The sequence below is a fragment of the Pseudophryne corroboree genome, chromosome 4, assembly GCF_028390025.1.
Source record: "Pseudophryne corroboree isolate aPseCor3 chromosome 4, aPseCor3.hap2, whole genome shotgun sequence".
NCBI classification, from domain to species: domain Eukaryota; kingdom Metazoa; phylum Chordata; class Amphibia; order Anura; family Myobatrachidae; genus Pseudophryne; species Pseudophryne corroboree.
This window is the reverse complement of record NC_086447.1, coordinates 236,774,862-236,785,696: the sequence shown is the minus strand read 5'-3', so window position 1 is coordinate 236,785,696 and position 10,835 is coordinate 236,774,862. Positions and strand designations below refer to the sequence as shown.

The 10,835-nt window shown below is 39.9% G+C and overlaps 1 long non-coding RNA gene across 1 annotated transcript; it reads right to left on the bottom strand.

Annotated features, from left to right (window-relative positions):
• Window positions 1–473: 473 nt before the first annotated feature.
• LOC134911306 (uncharacterized) lies at window positions 474–1,669 on the bottom strand. The gene is made up of 3 exons (XR_010176466.1): window positions 1,593–1,669; window positions 832–981; window positions 474–722 (listed from the first exon to the last, which is right to left on the bottom strand). It is a non-coding gene; the product is annotated as an uncharacterized LOC134911306 (long non-coding RNA).
• Window positions 1,670–10,835: the final 9,166 nt, after the last annotated feature.

Sequence of the window (10,835 nt, the reverse complement as noted above, 5' to 3'; positions counted from 1 at the left end):
GCGAAGTGGTGTCTGCTACTCATGTCCGGGATTCGGACCGACCCACGCAGGATGGTAAGTTTGATTTGTAATATTGTTCTTAAAATGTCTGTAAAATGTAGATAATATCATTTTTAAAGTGTAAAGGATGCATTTTTTAACACAAAACAGATTGCAGGCCTATGCTCCCTTAAGGTGTGTTTGTGTTTAGAATGTTCTTTTTTCTCCTTGCTTTAGCAATTTTTTCAATTTAATTTAGTGCCAAAACATGTGCAGTGTTTTATAAAAAATTAATTTTTTTTTGGGTCAATTTTTGGCGATAATGCTTGAACATGTGTGTTTGTTTAAAATCCACAAAAGGTTTTTTTTTGAAACTAACTGAAAAGCGGTGCAATTTTTTTTACATTACATTATTAAAACATTTGCAAGTACTCAATCTCTGCAATATCTGAGGCAAAAATCTAATTTTTTAATAATTTATTGTGTGCCACATCAAGTACATTTTGAAATTCAACTCAAAATCATGAATCTAGAAGCTCTTAAGCTTAAATATTTGGTTTAAACAATACCTAATAGATGCTTACAGTACATTAATGGTTTTCAGTGGGTCATTTTTCAAAAAACATGGTAATAATGTTGGGGTCACTTTTTCAACAGTCACACAGACCAGCCGCCCAGACAGGCCTCAGACAAGTCAGGATGAGGCTGGGATTGCAGGTAAGTCTTCACTGTAGTCACATATTCTGTAAACACATAGAAGTACAAAATATTAATTTTAAATTTGGCACCTAGGTTCTGCTTCTGGAAGCCGACCTCCTGTAAGGCGGACATCACAGGGCTTGGGCCACTTACCCAGGAGGCCAACTAAGACACGGCGTCTTGGCTCGGATTCAGCACCTCCATCATCCCCACCCAGGCGAAGACTTTCGGCAGTGTCACCCCAGCCACCACTGGCACTATTGGCGAGTTCGCAGAGTGATGAGCCCAGATCACCTCAGTTATCTGGTGAGTAAAAACATAAATTAAACACATAAGCAATAATATACACAGTACACTTAATATGTTGTTAGTTGGTTTGGAGTTTACATGTTTTCAACAACAAGCATTGCGATGTAACGTCTTCAATTGCTAAAGGTGCTTTAATCAAATTATATAAGGTCTTAGTGGATGGTCTCGACAACCTATTTGTAGGAAAATATCAGATTTTAGTAAAAATTAAGCACACACACGTTCACATTTTCAAAAAATATGAATACAATTAAATTTTGGCCCAAAAAAAACCACACCATTATAGTGTTCACACATCGCCCCTGTCCAGTATGTAGATGGCTTACTTGCTCTGCTCCTCTGGACTATACAGGTAAGTAGTCTATATCGTGGTGAGGGGAGGGAATCTAACAGTGTAATGGTGTGGAGGGGAGTTAGTTAGGTGATGAATATGCAAATCTGTCTATGTTAGCGCCTGTGTTGGTATATTTTTAACAATAGCTTTAAAATTGTTAAAGTTGTGAAAATCAAGTGTTAATAATTCAAAAATGGAGTATTATGAATGTTTTAATGTGTTGCATTAGCCATGAAAATTTGTAAATAATAAAACATTGCATGTTGCCCACCCCATACAGAGCACAACTTGATGTCCGCCGTGGACCAGCAGGGCCCAGACCAACAGCCATCCATCACACTGCAACTTACAGCTGTTGACCCAAGCCTGCCAATACAGTTGCAGGATATACCCCAAGCATCCATCAGTCCCCAACTGGCACAAGCTCCGCCCCCAAGCCAAATTCCAGACGATTTTTGGGCCAGTTGGACAAGCCAACAGGCCCAAAGCAATGCCAGCCTGACCCAACATACACAACACCTTGCCAGTCTGCCCCATCATCTACCGCGTATTAGTCGCAACTCGGGCAGACTGATAGTACAAGTAGGGCGAATGGCTACCTCAATGGAGCAAATTAGGGCTGAAAACAGCCAAATGAATGCACATTTATCCCGCATTATAGATGAGCAACAGCGCCATCAGCAGGCACTCGTTCAGATCATTCAACACAATCAAGTGGTGAATGAGTCCTTATCCAGGATTGTAGCCAGCCACACTGCTACTAACACTCAAAAACAACATGTAAAACATGAAACAGCGCTAAATGAAGAAACTAAAAAACAGGTGTTTCCTTAAAAAGAATTATATACGTTTTAATAATACATATAAAAAATGAGGAATTCTCATAAATACACCATAGGATAATGGAGCCTCTATAGCCAGTCTCTGACCCTTGACAATTAGATGTAAATGTGCACACCTCTTGGTTTTGACAATGTCCCTGTGACCGGTCACAATATCAACAGGATCCTCACTTAGATATGCAGATAAGTCCAATCTTGTGATATATTTACCAGGATATAGTGGATTGGCCGGGTATCCCACCTAGCGAAGATCCAGAGGCTATCTCAGATCCAACGCCGATGATTTTGGTGGTTTTCCCTCTATTAATTTTCCACGTCCATGGATTTGAGAATGTCCAAGATGGTGGTAACTGCAATGGTGTCCTGGAGGTGATTCCGGAATGTCTGGGTCAGGGCTGGTATCCTTACGCGTTTCGCTGGCGTTTGGCAGCTTTAACAAAGGTGCTGTTACTGGGCTCATATGGCTCTTATATAGGGCTAACAATTAACAACCTGGAAACACCTGTTCCTATTTAATTAATTTTACATACACAAAATCGTATTCATTATACATATATAGCAGCAGAAAGACAGACATATTCTGATGTGGATGATTAAATCAAAAAACGAGATGTACAAATGCATTAAAACCATTGTTTTAGCTAAAAATCCGGATAGATGCGGTCACATGACCTCTATCACGTGATGTGGGGTTTGTCCTAATCGTATGCCTCTATTGGGCAGCGATCTAAACAACTGTGTAACTATGGTAACTGCCCCTGTTGTTTTCCGATCACATGACTATATCTCTAAGTCATTGTGATCAGGTGGGCGGTTCTCAGCACTCGTCTGTTGTTATTTCCTTAAAAGGGGTTTCCGGAACGGCGTGTCATGTTATCATGTGATCTTCACTTAGCCGCTCGTCCTAGTGACGTAATCCCGGGTCCACTCACGTGATCATCAGGTTACCTAAATGATATCACGGTGCTCTATCCTGCGGCGGCGCAAAGCGTAAGATCACATGATGCCAATCATCACGTGAACGCCGCTCAGTGTTGCACAGTGTAGGGATTCCTTACAGCGTAGTCAGTATGCAGTGACGTAACGTTGTTTACCTTTTCTAAAAGGGACAGAAACGTTTTTTCAGAGGAATAGGAGGTATAGAGTAAACTTTGTTTTTTCTATTCTCAAACAATTCTACATTCCTCTTTTCATTCCGGTGTCCATATAGAGTGGATATCTCTCATAAACTGGACAATTTACAAATAGTGGCTGCCCATAGTATATATACATATCGAGGATAAAGATGAATAGAGTGATTATTATAGGCAGTTGATATAAAGAAGGGGAATAACACGTAAAGAGCCGTATTAATATGAAATTCCTAAATCATATTCATTTGTTTATTTATTAGAGAGGGAAAAGGGGAAGGAAGGAACAGGATGTGTATGGGAAGAAATTAGGAAGGGGAAGGAAGAGAGAGGGGAGGGGGGGGAAGGGGGGGGGGGAGGGGGGAAAAAGGGGAGGGGTGGGTGGGGAAGGGGGAGGGAGGAAAGGGGCAGGGAGGCTGGGGAACCGTGGGGTAAGGAAAGGAGGGGAAATGCTAGAGAGGCAAACCATAATATTTTATTCTTAGACTATAATACTGAATTCAACTCTAAAGCCTCATTTAGACCTTGGGGGTGGAGTGAATTTAGTTTAAAGGTCCAAAAGATTTCCTGTTTACATAACTTGCTATATCTGTCCCCACCTCTTTCAGTCTGTATAATATGTTCTAGACCGAGTAGTTTTAACGTACTCGGATCTCCCTGGTGACAGTCCAGGAAATGTCTAGGAACGCTATGGTCTGTTTTCTTGTTAATGATATTACGACGATGTTCCATAAATCTAATCTTCAAATTGCGTGTGGTCCTACCTATATATCTTAGGTTACATCCACACTGCAGCAGATAAATGACCCAGCTGGTATCACAATTAATGAAGCTTTTTATGTCAGATGTATTCCCATCACTATCTATAGTCACAGTTTTTGTTCGATTCATTACATGTTTACACGTTGTACATCGAGATTTGCCACACTTGAAGAATCCGTTCGGCTTCGTGGACAGCCAATCCCCCTCTAACATTTTCTCTACTGTTTTTTGTTTGTTTTTCAGCATACTGGGTGCTAACATTGTTTTAAGTGATTTATTTTTTTTAAAAATAACTCTTGGTTGAGCGGGAAGTTCATTTTTTAACAAAGGGTCTTGTTTAAGAATACTATAGTTATGGTTAAATGCCCGTTTGATTTCTCCTGATTTGTTATTGAACTTAGAAATAAATGCCAAATCGCTCGAAAACGTAACGGACTTCTTTTCCCTCCCATTAATTAGAGAGTCTCTATCGACCCTTGTGACTTCATCAAGGGCTTTAGATAACAATTTCTTAGGGTAGCCTCGGGATTGGAATGATTCGATCATGGATTGTGCTTGATCTAAAAACAATTCTTCCTTAGAACAGTTGCGCTTGATACGCAACAACTGTCCCTTAGGAATGTTCTCCTTCCAGGGAACATGATGTGCACTATTAAAGTGCAAATAGGCATTACTGCTTGTTTCTTTTATGTAATTAGTTGTTTGAATCTTATTATCGACAATCTCTAATGTGAGATCCAAATAATTGATTTTCAATTTATCGAAAGTGTGGGTAAAAGATAAATTAAAAGTGTTTGAATTGAGTGAGGTGACAAATTGTGAGGCTGAGTGAGAATCCCCATCCCAAATGAAAAATAAATCATCAATATAACGGCCATAGAAGACCAGGTGCGCACCGAGGTCCCCCCCCCAAATGAGCTGGTCCTCGACCTGGCCCATGTAGAGGTTGGCATAACTCGGCGCGAACCTGGTCCCCATGGCCGTTCCCATCACCTGTAAATAATAATCACCCAAAAACAAAAAATAGTTATGCTTGAGGATAAAAGTGATGGAATCAATTATAAAATTCTGGTATGCCTCTGTTAGGTCCCCATCTGTTGTTAATTGTTGGCGGATTGCCTCTATTCCCATTGTATGTGGGATGTTCGTATATAAGCTCTGGACATCCAGAGTAAGAAATGCAAATGTAGGTTTCCAAACAATTGTTTGGATAAGTTTCAGAAAATGAGTAGTATCTCTGATGTGGGACCTCAACAGAGGCACACGTGGTTGTAAGTGACTGTCAACAAAAAAAGATAAGTTGGATGTGAGGGAATCTATACCTGAAATAATAGGACGACCTGGGGGTGCTGTGAGGGATTTGTGAATTTTTGGCAGGTGATAATAAACCGGTGTGATCGGGTGATGAGAAAATAAAAACAAAAATTCATCCTTAGAGATGATATCTTCTGATTGTGCCCTTTCTAGTAGTGATTGTAGCTCCAATTTGAAACTATTCGTGGGATCTCTAGACAACTTTTCATAGAATTTTTTGTTTTCTAATTGACGTAAAGCCTCTTTTATATAGTCCTCCCTGTCTTGTATGACTAGGCTACCGCCTTTGTCGGCTTGTTTTATTACCAGAGATGTGTCTTTTAACAGTTTATTTAGGGCCTTTTTCTCCCATTTGTTCAAATTCTGATTCTTCTTTATATTTTTCTCTTTTTTATTGCAAATGGTTTTGAAATCCTCCAGGGTGGTTTTATAGAAACTTTCTATACAACTACTTTTATGGTTTATTGGAAAAAATTCAGACCTACGTTTGAATGAGGATTTATTCACATCAAATATCTTTTTAGTTGATGGCTCTAGGGGATCGATACTCTCTTTTTGTAACTCCAATAAAATTTGTATAGCTGGATCATCAGTAGAGTCTAGGAGGATAGGTGTTGCAGGGTCATTATTCCTATTTAATATTTTTTTAGCAAAGTATCGTTTTCTGCACAGGGACCTAATAAATCTATTGAGCTCCACAAATAGATCGAAAATATTTGGATCTGTATTGGGAGAAAATTTTAGGCCCTTATTCAAAAGAGACAGCTCGCTATGTGACAGGGATCTAGATGAAAGATTGAAAATTACATTAGTTTTTGATTTTTTAGTTTGTATTTTCAATCTCTTACATTTCTCCTTTTTCCCCCCTCTCTTTCCTCTGCACTTAAATTGCGTCCTCTTTTTGGTGTTAGAGGTAATCTTTCTCTGCTGGGAATACGTTCTCTCTGTCTGGCTGTTCTCTGATCTAAAAAAACCTCTCTATTTTCCCCTCTTTTATCATCATATCGATTGAGATTTTTTGGCCTTGCTCCTAGTTGTGCTTCTTCTGCACATTTGGGAGCTCTGGTAGTCCAGGTTGAATTACCCCTGGCATCTCCCTCTATACGCGACAAGCGGTCGGAGTCATAGCCCCGTCCTATTGGCCGTGATATAGGGCCAGGGGATCTGGAATAATTGTTATATCTCTTTTTACCTTCTTTTAGTGAGGTGATCCTAGATCTACCATTCCCCTGGTTCCTATTATTCAACCTCCGATTGTTGTAAGTGTATACTTCTCCCTTTTTATAATCCTCCAGATCTCTTTGGAATTTTTTGCATTTTGTTTCAGTAATTAGTTGTTCAAACTTCAAGACTTTTTCTGTTACCCTGAGATCCCTCTCTTTAAATTCAGGCTCATTGTTATACGGCTCTAATTTCTTTTTCAATATGTCAATCTCCCTCTCTATCATCCTTACTTTCTCATTTCTAAATTTAACCACAACTTCTATAAGGTGTAAAGAGCATTTTTCCAAAATGACTTCCCATTCCTTCTGGTACTCGCTCCCTTCTTCAAAGATTGAGGGTTTTTTTAAGCGTAAGCCTCTTGGGACCATTTTTTTATCTAGATACTTTTGTAAGTTGGTCCCATCCAACCAATTTTTTGTTTCAGCTTTTAACAATTCTTCTAGTTTATAAAAATCATCTCTTAATTGTACATCCTCTTCCCTTTTATCCATATTATCTGTTGTCTCCCATTTGGACAAATATGTCTGTCTTCTGCTGGTCCTATTGTCATAATTAGAGAAACAGCTCATATCAGCCGCCTGAACGATGGACTATGTGCTATGCAAAAGAAAGGTTAGATTGGTATCAATGGTTTGATACACGTTCTGGCGCTATGATTGTGCTGGTTCTCTAAGCTGCTGTTAGGGAGAGAGATAGTCAGTCTCTCATGAACTGCAAAAACAACATGTAAAACATGAAACAGCGCTAAATGAAGAAACTAAAAAACAGGTGTTTCCTTAAAAAGAATTATATACGTTTTAATAATACATATAAAAAATGAGGAATTCTCATAAATACACCATAGGATAATGGAGCCTCTATAGCCAGTCTCTGACCCTTGACAATTAGATGTAAATGTGCACACCTCTTGGTTTTGACAATGTCCCTGTGACCGGTCACAATATCAACAGGATCCTCACTTAGATATGCAGATAAGTCCAATCTTGTGATATATTTACCAGGATATAGTGGATTGGCCGGGTATCCCACCTAGCGAAGATCCAGAGGCTATCTCAGATCCAACGCCGATGATTTTGGTGGTTTTCCCTCTATTAAAACCATTGTTTTAGCTAAAAATCCGGATAGATGCGGTCACATGACCTCTATCACGTGATGTGGGGTTTGTCCTAATCGTATGCCTCTATTGGGCAGCGATCTAAACAACTGTGTAACTATGGTAACTCCCCCTGTTGTTTTCCGATCACATGACTATATCTCTAAGTCATTGTGATCAGGTGCTACTAACACTCAGCTGATTGCAAGTTTAAATAATTTGAGCAGCAATATTTCTATGATGGGAGCTCAGCAAGTAACCTCCAGCTCGGGGACCACGACCCCTATCCAAACGCCAGTAACCTCCCCTGTTCGGCGTTCCTCAAGAGCACGTGCCAGTGAGCCAGCACCCAGCACACACAAGCGAAAAAAATAACAACAATCTTTTTTGAAAAATAAATAAAAAAATTTGACTAAAAAACACATTCCTGTGTCCGTCTCCAAAATTTATGAAGCTGGTCTGTATGTATGTATGTATGTATTTCCAGGGTAATGACTGTAAATGTTTTGGTAGCATCAACTAAGCACAATGGACACACCACTATAAACAACAAACAGTAAGTAACAAAACACACAATAGAAAGTAGAGCAAAGTGTTTAGTGAAGGATAATTACAGAATAATAAAACTGACCTGTAAAATATCGCAGGATCACTTCTTGACGTACCTGCCTCCCTACATTTGTACTCACACTGTCACCAGATGGATCTAACTCCTCTGCTTGCTGACTGCTTTCTCCCTCACCATGTGCCAGATGTTGACTTAAACACAGATTATGGAGAAAACAGCAGCAGAACACAATTCGAGTCACCTTTGAGGGACTATACAACAAAAGGCCACCAGATTTATCCAGACACCGAAAACGTGACTTCAGCACCCCAAAACATCTTTCTATCACATTCCGCGTAGCCTTATGTGCATGATTATAACTGTGTTCAGCAGGAGAATCAGGTTGGGACAATGGAGTAAGGAGCCAAGAGTAGCAGCCGTAACCCCCATCACCTGAAAAACATATATAGTCAACATTAGGACATATGTTAGATTATTCTTTCACCTCCTCCAAACTCTAGGTTGTGGTTAAAAGACAGACACACAAAACATTTTCAACATACCCAACAGCCAGCCATCAGGCATTTGTCCCTCCTCAAATTTCTCGAAGAGCGATGACTGACTGAGGATGAAGGAGTCATGGCAGGCACCAGGGTAACCTGCAACAACACTCATAATTTTTAAATTTGCATCACAGACCACCTGGACATTAGTTGATTGATCCATATGCCTATTAGTATATATATACTGGCGGCCCTTAGGTGATCTCAGCTGAACGTGTGTGCAATCTATGGCCCCCAGCACATTGGGCATGCCAGCAAGCTCATAGAAAGCTACCCTGACAGCACTCCACTCCGACTCCTCAGTAGGGAAGCAGATTGAGGCTTTAATGTGTGGCTCCAACACATCCAAAACCTGAGTGGACATTAAAGAAGCTAAGGTGAGTGTCATGTTAGGTATTCTCTACAATACTGTGGTGTTTCAACTTACACAAGCAACACTTAGCCATAACCGCATATGTATTTTTATACTCACCTGCATCAAATATCTTGAAAAGGTGGGCTGTGAGATCCCAATGACGTCGCCTGCCACAGCCTGGAAGCTCCCAGTAGCCATAAAGTGTAACACAGCCAGGAGTTTGTGTAGGCCTGAGACAGAGCGAGAGCGTGCTGTCTCAGGGTCTATGCCCAGTTTGACAAGGTCATACAGGTGGAAAATGTTGTTTCGATTTAGGCGGAACATCTGTATGACCCTATCATCGGACAATGCATTTAAGTTTAAACGCCCTCTAAATAAACGAGGCTGGCGCAGCCTCCGCGGTACCTGGACAACCTGTTGGCCATGTTCACTTACCTGGTCCTGATTCCTGGAAGCCTCATGGAGCAGTCTAACGTATCCCACAGCCAACAAAAAACCATTGCCACACACCACAGCCGCCATTTCAGAGTGAGAGAAGTTCAGAATGTGCCTGAAACACTTTTATAGGGCCAAAAAATCAGGTGTGAGTAATGGATAATTAAGTACACATGTAAACGCGGTTTCCAAAGGCTGGCGCGTTTTTTTTTAGGAAAAAAATGCGAATCGTAATTTTTCGCGGCCGCGAAAACATTTTCGCGGCAGCAAATACAATTACGAATGGTTAGTAAATGACCGAGATTCATATCTAAACAGGCGTAATTTGACCGATGGTGTATTCATTCGTAATTTTGTACTTGGACTTGCAAAAAAATACGAATGCCCTCATCACTGCCGTGATTACTGTTTAGTAAATGACCGAGATGCCACTTTGAAGAAAAAACGCAATCTCGGTCAAAATCGGGAGCTTAGTAAATATACCCCCATGTATCGACCTTATTTTAGACAAATATATTTTATAATAATAAGGAAACTTTAATAAAACAACTGTTAAATATAGAATGCTTCAACTTTACACTTAAATATACCTACAGAGTTGCTCAAAGAGATCTTTGAACACAATAATAAAAAAATGCATATTGCATCTTGGTGTGGTTTTTCAGGCTAGACATTTCATATATAGACCAGTAGGCAATATGTCAATAGAGTTAAAAGGTTGTCGGGTTCAAAAGGTCAACATGCAAATGGTTGACAGAGAAAACCCTAATCATCCTCCAGTGCCTAATACTAATCTTGTGTTCACTCTAGGATTTTTTTAGGGCAGGGTGCTGGTCATTGAGGAGGGCACATTTTTATTTTGAAGGGCACATATTGTATGTGATGCTTTGCGCACAAAGCATAGCGCAAATGTTTATAGTTTTTGTACATACATTTTCCCCTTAGTATATCATACACCCATACATACATATAGGACACCCATGTAACACCCAACATCTGTACTGAGAAACATACTGTATATGTCCGGTCTTCGTGAAAGATTGGCTGTAGCATATACATAAGTAGATAATAAAAATGTCTCCTCCAGTGCTGAAGTGGTTATAATTCGTATGTGTTATAAAACAGAAAAGTTAAGCAGAGGGTTCAAATATATAGGTAAAAAAAGTCTGTTCTACTAGGGAAATACTGTAAGCAGTACAAGCTCACTGCTTACCCTGTTCTTTCCCTCTTCATCAGAGCACTCTGTTAT